Raw genomic sequence first — 15,693 nt, 5'->3', positions numbered from 1 at the left:
AAGCAATTTACACATTCAATGCAATACCTATTAAAGTACCAATGGCTTATTTCACAGACATAGAACAAACACTTCAAAAATTTATATGGAACCATAAATGACCCCGAATAGCTGCTGCAATACTGAGAAAGAAGAGTAAAGTAGGAGGGATCACAATACCTGACACTAAATTATACTACAAGGCCACTGTAATCAAAACAGTCTGGTACTGGCATAAAAACAGGCACATGGACCAATGGAACAGAACAGAGAGCCCAGAAATAAACCCAAGTCTCTATGGTCAATTAATATTTGACAAAGGAAGCTGCAACATAAAATGGAATAAAAATAGCCTCTTCAACAAATGGTGTTGGGAGAACTGGACAGCTATGTGCAAAAAAATGGAACTCGAGCACCAACTTACACCTTATACAAAAATAAATTCAAGGTGGATAAAAGACTTAAATATAAACTGTGACACCATTAAAGTCCTAGAAGAGAACGTAGGTAGGAAAATCTCAGATATTTCATGTAGAAACTTTTTTACTGACATGTCTCCTAGAGCAAGGGACATAAAGGAAAGAATAAACAAATGGGACCTCATCAAAATAAAAAGCTTTTGCACAGCTAAAGAAAACAGTATCAAAATAAAAAGAGAACCAATTGTATGGGAAAACATATTTGCCAATGATACCTCAGACAAGGGTTTAATCTCCAAAATATATAAAGAACTTACACGGCTCCACTCTAAGAAGACAAGCAACCCAATTAAAAAATGGGCAAAGGACTTGAATAGACACTTCTCCAAGGAGGACATATAGAAGATCCAAAGACACATGAAACAATGTTCAATATCACCAGCTATCAGAGAGATGCAAATTAAAACCACAATGAGATACCACTTCACACCAGTCAGAATGGCCATCATAAACAAAGCAACAAACAACAAGTGTTGGAGAGGTTGTGGAGAAAAGGGGACCCTAGTGCACTGTTGGTGGGACTGCAGACTGGTACAACCACTATGGAAAGCAGTATGGAACTTCCTCAGAAAACTAAAAATGGATCTGCCTTTTGACCCTGCAATTCCACTGCTGGGTCTATATCCTAAGAGCACTAAAACACCAATACAAAAGAACCTTTGCACCCCGATGTTCATAGCAGCACAATTTACAATAGCTAGGTACTGGAAGCAACCTAGATGCCCATCAGTAAATGAATGGATCAAAAAACTATGGTATATTTACACAATGGAATTCTATGCAGCAGAAAGAAAGAAGGAGCTCCTACCCTTTGCAACAGCATGGATGAAGCTGGGAAGCATTATGCTAAGTGAAACAAGTCAGGCAGTGAAAGACAAATACCATATGATCTCACCTTTAACAGGAACCTAAACAACAAAACAAAGAAACAAGCAAAATATAACCAAAGTCACTGAAATAGGGGATAGTCTGACAGTGACCAGAGGGGAGAGAAGAGGGAATACCAGGGGAGAATGGGAAGGGTTTACAGGAACAAATTTAAAGGACACATGGACGAAAGCTAGGGGGAGGGTGGTAATGGGAGGGAAGTAGGGAGGGTTGAGTGGGTGAGCTGGAACAAGAGTAAATGGGAGAAAACTGTACTTGAACAATGATTAAAATAAAACTTAAAAAAAAGAGAAATGTTTCCAATTTTTTAATAGCTAAAGAAAAAAAGGCAGAGATCAGTAATTTCTTTCTTCTTGGTACTAAAAAAATAAAATAAAATACCATTATGAACCCTAAATTCATTCATTGGAATGGAAAGATGAAGCACCTTTCAATATACAGTAATCCTGAAAAAGTTAATGTCAGAAAGATTTTCTCTCATATAAATTTCCATCTATAACACTACATGTAACTTGGTGAGGCATATTTACACTGATTATAGTGGCTTATGAATATGTCTGTTTTCCCAGTTGGAATGGAAATTCCTTGAAGACAAGGAGTTTCAATTTTTTTATCTTATCATAACACAGGATGTGGTACATAGTAGCTCTCCCCTCCCCTCAAATGTTTGTTGAATTTAGTAGATTCATTATTTTTATAAGAAAATCTCTGAAAGGAAAGCCAATTTCTTGCTTGTTGGTTTTGTTTTTAGTTAGAAATGGCAGCAAACAGAGCAGAGGCCTTGCTGCTTCTACAGTCACAGCAGACAGGGTCCGCAGATTCAGATTAATCTAAGAATCTGGCTAAATAATTGAAAACTAAGCTGCAGCAAGCTCCAGTTAAGTAGAAAGGAGCTTATGAATGGATTTTTGACCAGAATTACAATGTAAAAAGTTGTATTCTAACTCAGAGAGAAAAAATCAATAAGACTCTTTAGATAGAAAATATTTAGGAAATCAACTCATTTTTCTTTTAAACACAGATCCTTTTATTTATGTTAAATATCTGCTTGAAATTTTCAGTGTCTCTTGGGACTTTATTATGGAAGTTAAATGATAATAATTTTATAATGAGTTATTTTTCTAAGAATGCTTCAGCTACAACTTTTTTGTGTGTGACCAAGCAGATGCCAAGACTACTTTTCCCCGGCCCCTAAAATTGCTGAAAACGTTCCAAATGCAAAATATGATTTCTTAGGCTAGGAGAAAGTTCATTGACATTTATATTATGTTTACATTTCAATATAGGGACCTAAAGCCCTGCTTTTGGGATTCCAGTGGGAATGCAGTACAGAGCTTCTATCTACCACACATGGATTAGGTGAGATTTAAAGTTTTTGGGAAGGAGCCCTTATTCCTCAAAGTATCTCACCTATTTCCTCATTTATGCAGAAAACTCCATAAAGGTATGTTGATTTATTTGGCATTGGGTTTTATCACCAGCTGAAATGCAAATGTTCCTGTGGGATGTAAAACTAATGCTTCATATTTATATAGTTCAGGATAATTCTAAATGGGACTTCCCTTATATTTTCTTGCATGGCAAAGCAATGGGCATGCTAAACAGATTATCTTATTTGATGTTCTTAATAACTAAGTGAAGTGGATATTATTATATTCTCCATCTGACATAGAAAAAAAAATGAGCGATCCCTCCCCACAGGCATGCAATAAGCAAATGGTAGAACCAAGTCTAAGAGCTGTTCCATTCCAATACCGTCCTATGATCATTTGCTAAGTATTTCCTGAGAGCAAGCTGGATGGGACAGAAGAGAAGAGGGATGGTCCTGGGAGTAGAGACAGAGGAAGATAGCACCAAGGGAGGAAAGGGTTACAGAAAACCAAGGGTGGAGATCCAGAAGACAGCTTCTTGCCAATACCACTGTCAGGCCCAGAGCTCTCCCTTTCTGGTGTAAGGGTCTGAGAAATGGAGCTACTACTTCTGAATCAAGTATTGATTGAGGTAAACTTTGATTGTGAGAAGTTGGAACTCAGAAATAAGCTCAGGAAAAACTCATGTTTCAAGCTAAGGGCATATTTCATTCATTTGGCCAATATACAAAGACATAATCATGAAATAGGAAATGCCCTCATCCTTAAATAGATGTTTTCAAGTGTTTGTTTTTTTCACATTGAAAATAGAATCTAATAAGTTTTTCTGGATGACAAATATGTCAATGAATATATTTAGGTCAACATTGTTAGATGGATGAAGTTTCTCTATAAAGTCTTGAACAGAAGAAAATAGAAAGGAGGGGCCCTGACCAGTGTGGCTCAGTTGGTTGAGTGTCATCCTGCAAGGCAAAAGGTTGTGAGTTCAATTTCCTGTCCAGGCATATGTCTGGGTTGTGGGTTTAGCCCCTAATCAGGGTGCATGTGAGAGGCAACTGATTGATATCTCCCTTTAGGATCAATGTTTCTTTCTCTGTCTTTCACCCTCTCTTCTCCTCTCTTTAAAAATAAATAAATAAAATCTTTTTTTACAAAAGGAAGAAAATAGAAAAGAGGGTAGTCAAGCAGGTAGAAGAAAAGTTACATGAGGACAATAAAGATAGAACTGGGGAAAGTATCAACACTTACAAAAATAATGAGCAGATGGCAGAGTTATACAATGTGATAATGATAAAATATTAATAAATAACAATAAATGAAACCAACGAGGGAGGCATTATCATTAGTTTACATGTAACAAAAGGTTCATCGTCTTATTCAAGGTCATACAACTAGCAGACAAGAGCTAGGTTTCAACCCAAGTCAGGCTGGCCCCATAGCTTCGAACTTTTAACTCTTTCCATTATCTGCTTTACAATGACTGGGTTGACAGACAGGGAAATAAAATATCAGTCTTTTTTTTAGATTTTATTTATTTATTTCCAGAGAGAGGGGATGGGAGGGAAAAAGGGAGGGAAACATCAAGGTGTGGTTGCCTATCGAGCACCCACCACGGGGGAACCCAGTGCAGAAAGACCTGGGCTGGGAATTCCCAGGCACGTGCCTTGACTGGGAATTGAACTGATGACCCTTCGGTTTGCAGACCAACACTCACCCACTGAGTCACGCCAGCCAGGGCAAAATATCAGTCATCTTAAAGCTGCTTTAAAAAAATCAAGCAGGATATGCAACAGAATCCCTTAACAAGATACAAAATCAATAAGGGGCAAGCAAAGAGAGCTCTGGGGCACGAGGTAGATACACATTTTCAAAGATTTAGGTGACAAGACAAGATCAAGAGAAAGTGACCAGCAGGGGAAGAGGGCAAGAAAAAGAGAGATGGACGGTGGAAAGAGCTTTCTGAGAGGGAAAAGGAAAGAAGTTGGCAATCTTAATCAGCATCTTAAATAACTTTTGAAGTTCAATGACACCAAATAAAAGGTAAAATTCAGAGCATTTATGAGATGATAGAAGAAAAATAAAAGTTGTTATATGTTGACAAAAGACTAGCTAACCAAGAGAGCAATATTGCTAGGGGATGATTCTGATAGGTTGAAATTCCTGTGAGCATGAAATTGCAATGAAGAACCATTGTGGGAAAGTTGTCACACTTAGAGAGTAAGAAATACCCTTCAAATAAGACTACAATGGAACTGTTGTATTTGTTGTGGAGGAGAGATGTATGCATTAGAATTCTGAATCTGAAGGATTTAAGTGATACAGCAATACACTGGTTTAGGCATTCGTCAAGGACATCTTTTGGGGACTTCCTCTAAAAAAAAGTAATAGCAGCTTTGTAAGAAGCCAGCAGCCACACACTCATTCTTGGTTAATCTCCGGAAGTCCTGAGCAGCACTGTGATCCATGATCTTCTCTTGTCTCAGCCCATTTTCCCCTGACTGTGGCATCTACCTGCACCACACTTTGAAAGATCGATAGCTCCTAAGTGTCTCAGTCTAAGATATTGCCAGCATCCTTGGTTCAGGAGTTCAGAAGCAATGCGATTAATAGGTGAGGAATGGCAACAAAGGCAGCTTCTGAATCTTGAATGAGAATTTTTCACATCTGCCACTTTGGACATCTTTCAAACTATTCCCCTGTGTATTCCAGGAAGTGCTCACTTGAGCTGGGTCTGTCTTTTCTGGCCTGAATACTGAGCTGTGTAATTGAGGGAACTCAAGCATAGGCAGTTTATGGTTGTATGAATAGGCAAAATACTCAATATGCGGCCTGATTGTTTTCCAGAATTGCACAGTCCCTGGTTTTACTTGTCATTTTGGAACAGGAGTGGGAGGATGAGGCTGTGACAGTGAATGCTTTCAATGTGTATAATTAACCCATTTCACAAAAGCAGATTTTCTAAATTATGCTATGAAGCTCATAAATTTTTAACATTTTATTTTCTGGGTTGGGGGAGAGGGGTTCTTTTAAAGGTGTTTACTTCCCCTGATCTCATGAAACAAATCAATCAAATTGGTATAAAGCCATTGCACTCTTGACAGAGTAGGATATTTTTGAATGATTTCCATGGCACGATGGTTAGAAAAAAAAATGATTCCTCCTTAATGCTGCCATCCTGCTTGTCCAACCATGAAATGTTTCACACTCATCTCTCTCCAGTATGTCCTGAAAAAGGGAAAATATTTGTTGGGCACCTGCAACATGAGGAACAGAAGGAATTTTGAGAGTGCCTTGCCATCCCCCAGAAGCGACATCACTGACCCAGCACAAGCTGATAAAAGCCACAGGAGCAGGGAAACTAGTAAGGATGGAGAGGTGTGAAAGAAATTATTTGTATCCAGTTGTCCCCCAAAGCTCACTACCCACAAAACCTGTACCTGGGGAACAGGGGTGCCTCCACCCCCTTGTCTGACCTTGGGAGTCTCTCAACATGCCACCCAAACCTGGGGGAAGTCGGCTCACACAGCTGCACCTGTCAATGCTGTGAGTTCCCCTTTACTGTCGTTAAGTGATAACATTCTCTCTCTTTGAAACTGGTGGTCAAATGAACAGACTTCCTGGCATGGAAAATTCAGTCTTCAAGGCAAACTGCTGGGACTTAAGATATCCAGGCTGATGGCAATGGCTTGTACGCTGCCAAGCTGCACTGAAGCCAAGAGCAGGGGAAAAATGTGAATAGTTGGGGACACTCTGAATAGCTCAGAGGAAAAGCAAAATGAACAATGTGTAGGTTTTATTTTGAGGTGGCTGTAGTCTCCATTTTCAACTGGAATATGTTACATCAAGGTTTCTCTCTGACCTGTCAGTTGTACTGATAATAAATCTGCAAACGACAATTCTTGACTCAAGTGAACACCATGGTTGTAAAGGGTGTGTACTCAGGGGACTTCTGGAAAGAAATACTGGATGATTACATTTAAAAAAAAATACTCACTTGAGGATATGTTTATTGATGAGAGAGAGAGAGAGAGAGATCAATTGGCTGCCTCCCATATGTACTCCAACCAAGGATTGAACCCACAAACTTTTGGTGTATGGAATGATGCTCCAACCAACTGAGCCATCCAGCCAGGGTTTGATGATTTCATTTTTAAAACAACTAGACCCATTCCACAAAAGAATTCAGGCAAAGGAGAAGATACTGATATTCTAGGCCAGTGAAGAAGTAATTAGTGATATTAACCTTTGCTAACCCTGTAAGATAAGTTTTTTATTTCTTAAAATAAATTTAGAATATTTCAAGCATGCTGAAAAGTATATAAAATTATACAATAAATACCCATGAATCCACAATCCAATGTTGTCATACTCTAACAATCTGCCATATTTGCTTCAGATCTTTTTACTTTTCAACAAAAAATACAGATATAGCAAAAGCCCCTTCAAGTCTTATTTTCTACCAAATTTCCATCCAGGTTGTAGGTCCCCCAGCTAATGCTGAAAACTTGTTGCTTCTCTAGTCCCATAATTTCTTTTAGTATTTCCTTTGATCAAAATAGTTTCCTACCACATTTATAGTTGTGCAGAAAAGCTGATTTATGGATTTAGCGAAGTTCCTTACTTTGTAAAGCTCAGTTTTCTCATTGTTAAAATGGAGATAGTCAGTTCTTGCCTACCTCCCAGAGCTATACGATGGCAACATTCGATACTGTATGGAACTGTACTTTTGGAAACTCTATCATCAAATACAACTATATGATTATTTGGGAAATAAATCTCCCTTTCTGAATATCTTCTCAAAGGTCAATCAGATTTATTAAAACCTTAATGTTTACTCACCATAGAGAAATAGTGCTTAGTCCATGCACTGGCCCAACTAATAAGTCTGGCAACCATATCAAGGATTTCAAATACTCTGTCTCATCAGTGCTATACATAATACATGTCAGTTCAGACATAATAATAGTTGGTTTCAATAACATAATCCAAGATGAAAAAAAGTAGGCAGTGGCTATAAGATAAAATCCTTTTCCTCCAGAGTCTAGTTATAATTAGCAAAAATTCAGGAAGTCAGAAAGTGGCTACTAAATGCCTCCCTGCTGCTATCATAAGAGAGAGAGAGAGAGAGAGAGTAATTAGGGAATTGAACCCAAGTGAATTTTCAAATTCTCAACCTGATATCCTCAGCTGCTTCACTTGTATGTATCCGTATTCTGTAGCAACACAAGGTGACACTGGAATTTTAGCAATGGTGGCAACAGCTGTTTTGTCTGGGACAATGACCCTAGTGGGGGACAAGTGGCAATAAAATGATTAACTGGCCGTGTCTCCATTTTATAGGTCTTATGTATCTTTATTTTTATATCTAAAGAGGTCATCTTATTTTTATTAAGAAATGAAATTACTATTACCATTGACTCAAATAAATGGTCAGGTTCATTTTCTCTAAAGATATCATCATTACAGTGCATGGCCTTTGGACATTTAATAGACCCAAGAGACTAAGATTATTTGCTGAAAGGAAAACTGAGAAATATGACAAAACTGCAATCAGTTCAAGGCTTCCACAAGGGAAGAATATGAATTAGATTTCCACTGAGACATCATAAGCCTCAAAATGCATCCAGGGTATTTTAACAAGAAATTGAATGTTTTAATCAGATTTCTTTTTTGTCATCCACATAATTCAGCAGTCCAAAATGTTTGGGGGTACAGACTTATTTTGGAGGTGGGCCTTGCTGTGTGCTGAAAACAACTTTGCACCTTGAGTTCTTGGTACGTGATAAATCAAGTTGGGATGGAAGACACGTAATCTGGGGACAGGGTTGGGTCAGGGGCACGGGTGCCGTGAGGCATTCGTTCAACACTCGAGGGCACACACATTCCCTGCTATGATTGTTCCCCTAATCCAAACCCTAGCTTATCAGAAAGGTGGACAAAACAGATGGACTTATACATGATTAGTCTCCATCTTTAATGAAAAATGTGATAGCCACTGGACTCAGACGAGACTGAAATTAAATGGGCTCCTGTGCAAGCTCTGTCAGTTTTCTTGTTTTCTCCCAGCAAACTAGTCTATTCCACATAATTCCACATAATTCCACTGTACCCCCAAACATTTTGGACTGCTGAATTATGTGGATGACATGTGGAAGATGAAAAATAATGTGTTAAAAAGATGTTGCCTTTGGAATTATCAGTAGAAATAATAATTTCATCTCATTGATATAAAAATCTAACCATCTCTGATAAAAGCACATTGCCCCGGCTGGGTGGTTCAGTTGGTTGGAACACTGACCAATAATGCACCAAAAAGGTTGGGGATTTGACTCCCTGTCAGGGCATGTACAGGAAGCAACTAATTGATATTTCTCTCTCACATTGATGCTCCTTTTGTCTCTCTCTCTCTCTCTCTGATATCTTTCCTCTCTTTTTGGAACCAGTGAACATATCCTTGGGTGAGGATTTAACAAGAAGCACACATACTAACTCTACTAAAATTTACAAAGGGAAATGTGACAGATTTGATTATTTTCCTTGCCACTTATCATCATCCTCCCCCCACCCCTGTCCTCACACCTAATCCTTCTCTCACAAGGCCCTACATGATAAAAGCCATTCAGTTCCAAAACCTCTCCTGGCACTATTCTTCTAGCTCCTTTATGTTTGTTAAATACATTCAATTCTTTCCTACCCCAGGCCCTTTGCATGCCCTGATCTTTCTGGTAGGAAGGTTCCTGTTCTGGCTCTCACATGGCTAGCTCCTTCTAAAGTAATGTCATCAGGAAGATGCTCAGAGGTGCACCTGGACCACTTTATCTAGAATAGCAACTCTTCCAAATCATTCTCACATTACCCAGTCTATTCCCCTGTAGCACCTCACGCTAAACTGAAATTGTTTTGTTTGCCTATTGAATTGCTTAATAACCATTGTTTCCCCTCCCACACAATGGAGTGTAAGCTGCTGAAGGTAGAGGCCTTGTCTGTAGTTTGAGAGTTCCTATGTTGTTTTTTAAACCACCGTATACTCAATGTTTACAATAGTGATTCACACAGTAGATATCAGCAAATATGTGTTTAATAAATAAATTCAATTTCACACCCTAAATTTATTCTTTTTAAATATTTATTTAGTTAGTTATTTTCACCCAAGGTCATTTTTTCATTGTTTTTAGAGAGAGAGGAAGGGAGGAAGAGAGAGAAACATCAATTGGTTGCTTCCCACATGTGCCTGTGTCCAGAATGGGGATTGAACCAGCAACCTAGGTATGTGCCCTGACTGGGAATAGAACCTGTAACCTTTTGGTTTGGGGACAACACTCCAACCAATTGAGCTACACTGACCACAACTAAATTTATTCTTTTAACTGTATGCTGTGCAGTGTTCTTCTACACTGAAGTTAAAACCAAAACAGAAATTACAAGATATATATGTTTTAAATCATATTGTTGTTTTAGAAAAGAAGCATAAATTTCATTGGAGTCAGCTCCCACAAAATGAACACTAGAGTGTTATGAGCATTTTACAGTAGATGGGCAATTTAGAGATCCATGAGCTAAGGGTTTTCACTTCAAGAGAGTAACATGTTGACATTGAAAATGACTGTAGATGAAACAGCATTTGTATTTAAAATATAAGATAAGCAGAAAATACAACAAAACCCTAAAAATATATTTTGAAAATCATATAGATTTACAATTAAGCTTCAAACACTGAAAAATTTCCATACCTTGGACATCCTCCAAAGGGTTGTGAAGTGTCATTCCTTGCATAGAGCTTTTCCAGTAAAAACAGTAGAGGGAGCTGCTGCCCCACATTACAAATTTCTTAAATTTCTGTTTTCAACATAAATTGCTATGCACTGAAATGTGACACATTTGAGCCCAATGCTCAATTCCCATACTGAAGTAATGAAACAATGCACAAAAACAATGTCAGAAAAAAAAAGGTAGGAAATTAAGAGCCCTGCCCGGAACAGAAAGAAATAATAACACATTTTAAAATTAATGTGGTTTTTAATAAACACTTTCTACAGTGATGAGGAATGAGAAGTAAAGTTAATGTCAGATGAGTGGGCTAACACATACTTCCTTTGATGGCTCATTAGTTCAAGTCTCCTGCCTTCCCTCTTGGTCTGCCGCATCTCCAGCTGCTTTCCTCTCTTTTCTGAAGCAATGAAAAATCAGAATATTTTGAAATAAACTAGGGCCATTTTCAAGTATTGAGACTTTCCAAGTCTCATTATCATAACATGAGGCCACTATTTTCCATTGCCTATGCTACTCAGATAAATGTAAGGTTTTAAAAAAAAAGTGAAAAATTTTATTAGCATGTCAGGGGCAGTATTTGAGGCTTAAGAGAAGATCACAACTAATAAAAGGCAGCAGCTCTGATCATGGATAAACTAGCCCCACAAGCAAGGAAGACACTGTAAATCTGAGCAGAAAAGACATCACTGAATACTTAGACCCAGCTGTTATCATTGCCTCATTGTGAGTAACTTTTATCTATCTCTTCATGAATAGATTTACATTTGTGGAATAAGTATTCCATATGCAGAGTATGCAATCTTTCATTTTAGCAATTCATTGAAAGACATTCAATTTTTTAATTGAATTTTGAGAAATCTGGAGAAGAAATATGTGTTGGTTCAGTTACAGATTCAAGACAATCTCTTCTATCTACAATACCATATGAGTGAATGGCCGTTCAGAAAGATAGTAATGGATTTAAGTATATTTAAATAGAACCTTGCATTTAAGAAAGTTCTTTCACACACATGGCATTCAATTCTCCCAGCAACTATGCAAATTAGATGTGGCAGGTACTGTAATTTCAAATTTATAGAAAAGGAAACTGAGATATGGAAATGCCAAGTGAACTGCCCAAGGACACACAAGGGAGGAGAAGGATTGGGTCCCTCACTGTCTTCTTCCACTGTCCCACTGTCCTCAGGCACTTCGGTGCTGTCACTTACCAAGGAAAGATCAAACCGTGTTCTGTGTATGGTGTTTAAAGTAAGGCCAATCTACTCCAGTTGTGAACTAGAAGCTTGTCTTTTATACCTGTGATCTAGTAGAATACAGGTGGCTTTAGGGATCAGTTCCTGGGTTTTAATTCCAGCTCCCCCTACTTACACTTGTGTGATCATGGGCATGCTACTAGATGTTTCTAAACATACATTAGCCTATTTTAAAGTGAGGATAATTTCTACTTCTCATCATAGTTGTGAAGATTACATAAGGCATTGACAAGTGAGTACCTTAAGTAGAGCTAGAACTATATAATAAGCTCTCCCGGTCCATTCCTTTCTTTTAAACCTACTTCCTCAGAAGTTAGTGCTATTTCCTTCCCCAGGAAGATGCTCAATGTTCTTCTGCTTCCTCTCTGAAAGACTGCTCTCAATAATAATCTTAATGTATTTGCTGGCATTGCAATCCAAGACATCTCTACTGAATGGCTTCCCTCCACTGAAGAATATTCACTTAAAACAAGATGGCAGAAGTTATTTGGGGCATACAGAAGCTTTTTCCTTTTATAGGTAAGATTAGCTCTGTTTGTTAACAGAAAATTGGACCAATGCTTTATAAAAAATACATTCATCATAAAGTGTTGTGGCTGCCTCTGTTAGCCAGTTTAGCTGCTCTTTAATTATAAGCATTCTGATTAAGAATAATTTTATTAGCCCTGGTTGGTGTGGCTCAGTGAACTGAGCATCGGCCTGTGAACCAAAAGGTCACCAGTTAGATTCCCAGTCAGGGCACATGCCTGGGTTGTGGGCCAGGTCCCCAGTATGGGGTATGCCAGAGGCAACCACACACTGATGTTTCTCTCCCTCTTTTTCTTCTTCCCTTCCCCTCTCTCTAAAAATAAAATAAATAAAATCTTAAAAAAGAATAATTTTATTATAAGAAGATTATGTGTGTATGAATTTCAACTGAGTCTTCCCCAGAGAGAGAGAGAAAATTGCTATTAAATGTGAAGAGATGGGGAAGTAAAATGCAGTGATATGTATGACTTTGATAAAACAGCAATTCATCAAGACAATTTAATAACATTAGTTCACTAGATCTACCTTTAGCAAATATTTCATATTAAAATTTTTTTCCTTAGGAAATATGCTCTGTCAGGGAGAATGAGGTTGTGTGTGTGTATATATACATGTGTATACACACACACACACAGACACACAGACACATGCATATATATATGCATGCTAAATGGAAAGTTGTAGGAAATTATTCTTTGTAAGCAACTTATCTTTTTGGTACAAATATTTCTTTAAAAGGAGAGGAAATACCAATGTGGCTTCTGAACAAAGAATCAAAAGTAGAAAAATTGGTTAAAATGTTTTAATTATGTGAGTTGTTTCAGGCCGTTAGAGATTTCTTTTAGTTCCATTTTTGGAAATTTTCCTTGACACTCCCTAAGTAACAACACTGTCTTTGATTTAGGAAACATCTCTAAAGCCCCACAGGGAAGAAGATTTGTTGAAGTGGAGGGAAGCATGCTGTTACCCAAGGATCCAAGCCTCCCGGGAAGATAACTTCCGTTCTTCTTGGTTCTTTTCAGACACTTGGACTGATCAGATCAAAGTCCGCCCCCTCCCCAACTTTTCTAAAGGCTAATTGCTCAAACACATCTTCTAAAATTATATACTATTCACTCATTTGTGGTATATTACATATTATTTGATTGCTATTTGATAAAAGAGATAAAATTAATATATTTTGCTATTTCAAATTATGACATTCTAACATGTGCTTTTGGAATCTCACATGCAAGCCACTAGGGTGAGTCATATACCATCTCTCTATCTCAATGAGAAGTACTTTCGCTCTGACCGACCTTCCCCTCTTTCTCTTATTATGTTCCTTCCTGCTATCAAGTCAGGCTCATGTCCAATGAGCCTCACACAGGGTCCAATGTTGAAAAAGACAAGCAAGTGAAATATAATATTTTGACTTAAAAATATTCATAAGTAAAGGGAATTGTCTCTTAAGCTACATATAAATTGTAAAAAAGAGTATAAACAGCTCCACGAGACATCTTAACAGAGAAAAAAATCTGTTGATACATTGAAAATAGGAAATACTATGATAGGTGCAATAAATCATGCTTATTCTCTCAACAATCCATCTCCGTTGTGCCACTACAGTGGCTTGTCAGTGAAATCTGGCTGTGGGACCCTCCACTTAGAAGTCTTCAGAGTTTATGCTGCTGCATGACTTGCCATGAGGCTTGCCAGGAGCCAACCTGCACTTGACTTAGTTCTGTGTCCCAGAACTGTCTGAGCTGTCTGCCTGTCACCCATTCCCAGAAACTCAGCACTTGTTCAACTTTTGTTCAGGCTGTTTTCTTGGGCCAGCAGTTCTGAGCTTGTATTCTTCTTCCCCTCTATTTACTTCACTGGAAAAACCTTCTCAACTTTTAAAAAATAGCTTTATTGAGGTATAATTGATAAACAAGCAGCTGTATATATTTAGTATGTCCAGTTTGATGAGTTTGGACAAATGCAAACACCCATGATACCATCACCATAGTTAAGCTGACATATCAATACCTCCCAGAGTTTACTTGTTACTCTTAGTTTTTCTGTTTGTTTGTTTCAGTGGTAAGAACACCTAACATGAGATCTATCCTCTTAACAAACTCTGAAGTATATAAGTATTACATGGTTAATGACTGGCACTATGTTGTACAGTAGAACTCTAAAATTTATTAATCTTACAGAAGTGACACTTTATACCCATTGAATAACAACTCTCCATTTCTCCCTTCCCCAGCCTCTGACAACCACTATTGTATTCCCTGCTTCTATGAGTTTGACTATTTTAGAAATCTTATAAAAGTGGATTCATGCTGTCTTTGTCCTTCTGTGACTGAATTATTTCGCTAATTATAATGTCTTCCAGGTTCATCCATGTTGTAGTAACTGGCAGGAATTCTTTCTTTTTTTTAAGGCTCAACCTTTATGCTTCAATTTTCAGTTCTTGAAGGAACCCCCTGCCCAACCAATATCTTTTCTAAATTGTCATCCTCTGTTCATATTTCTGTGAACTGAACTTGAATCCCTAGAGGACAAGGACAATATCTTGTTCATTTTAGCAAGCCCAGCTCCTAACAGAGTGTTAGGTACATAGCAGGCCTTAAATGTTTGTGAAACTGTTAAACAATGAGAATTAGAACAGTCTGATTGTTTGTATGAGCTCATTTTCCTAAAATATTAGTTAATATGATCTTGAAAGGACTAATTTCAAAGAACTCTGTTCATTTCTAACATTTGGGAAACAACAGACCTCTTGCTAAAGTACACTATGCTTAGAAAAATTAAACATGAAGGTAGCACAGAAAAAGGTGGAGAGCTGGTTATTTGACCTTCCTTCCCAACGCTACCCTTAGCTAATTCTTGTAACTACGTGTAGGTGCTGCACAGGGGTTTCACGTTAGTATGCACATCACCAGTTCAACCAAACATGCAACCCGCTTCAGAAAAATTCAAAAGCTGATGTAAACTGTACCCCAAGATAAAGCTTTTATAATACTTGCATTAAAGAAAAGATCTTTTAGTCAAGTAGAGGAGTTATTCCAGAATAAAAAAAGACAAGAGGTTTCTATAAACTATAATTCTGAAGCAGAAAATGAGCTGATGGTATTGTCTCATACTTTTTCTTTTAAATAAAAGCTGACCTATAATAAAAACCTTTTCTTTTTTGCTTAGATTTTTTCCCTTATTTCTTGTAGTCTAACAAATTGTTATCTTATTCTATTACAGAAGATAACAAACCATTTTTCTTTTTAATACTTTGGACTCAGGATTTAATGACCACTGTGTATGAGACCCATGGCTGAGTTTAAATTCTAAATCTAATACTGGAGATAAAATAAATGCCTCTCTCTCCAAACATTCTGGCAATAAACTGAAACCTATGAAACTGAATATTATAAATACTTTCATAGGGTTGTATATTTCTTA

At 37.6% G+C, this 15,693-nt stretch overlaps 1 protein-coding gene across 1 annotated transcript in view; it reads right to left on the bottom strand.

Moving 5' to 3' along the window:
• The window catches only part of COL19A1 (collagen type XIX alpha 1 chain), a 330,577-nt gene that overhangs the window by 89,570 nt on the left and 225,314 nt on the right, over window positions 1-15,693 (bottom strand). The window lies entirely within an intron of this gene.

Source organism: Phyllostomus hastatus, unplaced genomic scaffold, assembly GCF_019186645.2.
Source record: "Phyllostomus hastatus isolate PE091 unplaced genomic scaffold, TTU_PhHast_1.1 phas_contig_40, whole genome shotgun sequence".
Classification (NCBI taxonomy): domain Eukaryota; kingdom Metazoa; phylum Chordata; class Mammalia; order Chiroptera; family Phyllostomidae; genus Phyllostomus; species Phyllostomus hastatus.
Note: the sequence above shows the minus strand (reverse complement) of the source record. Positions and strands in the feature narration are given on the sequence as shown.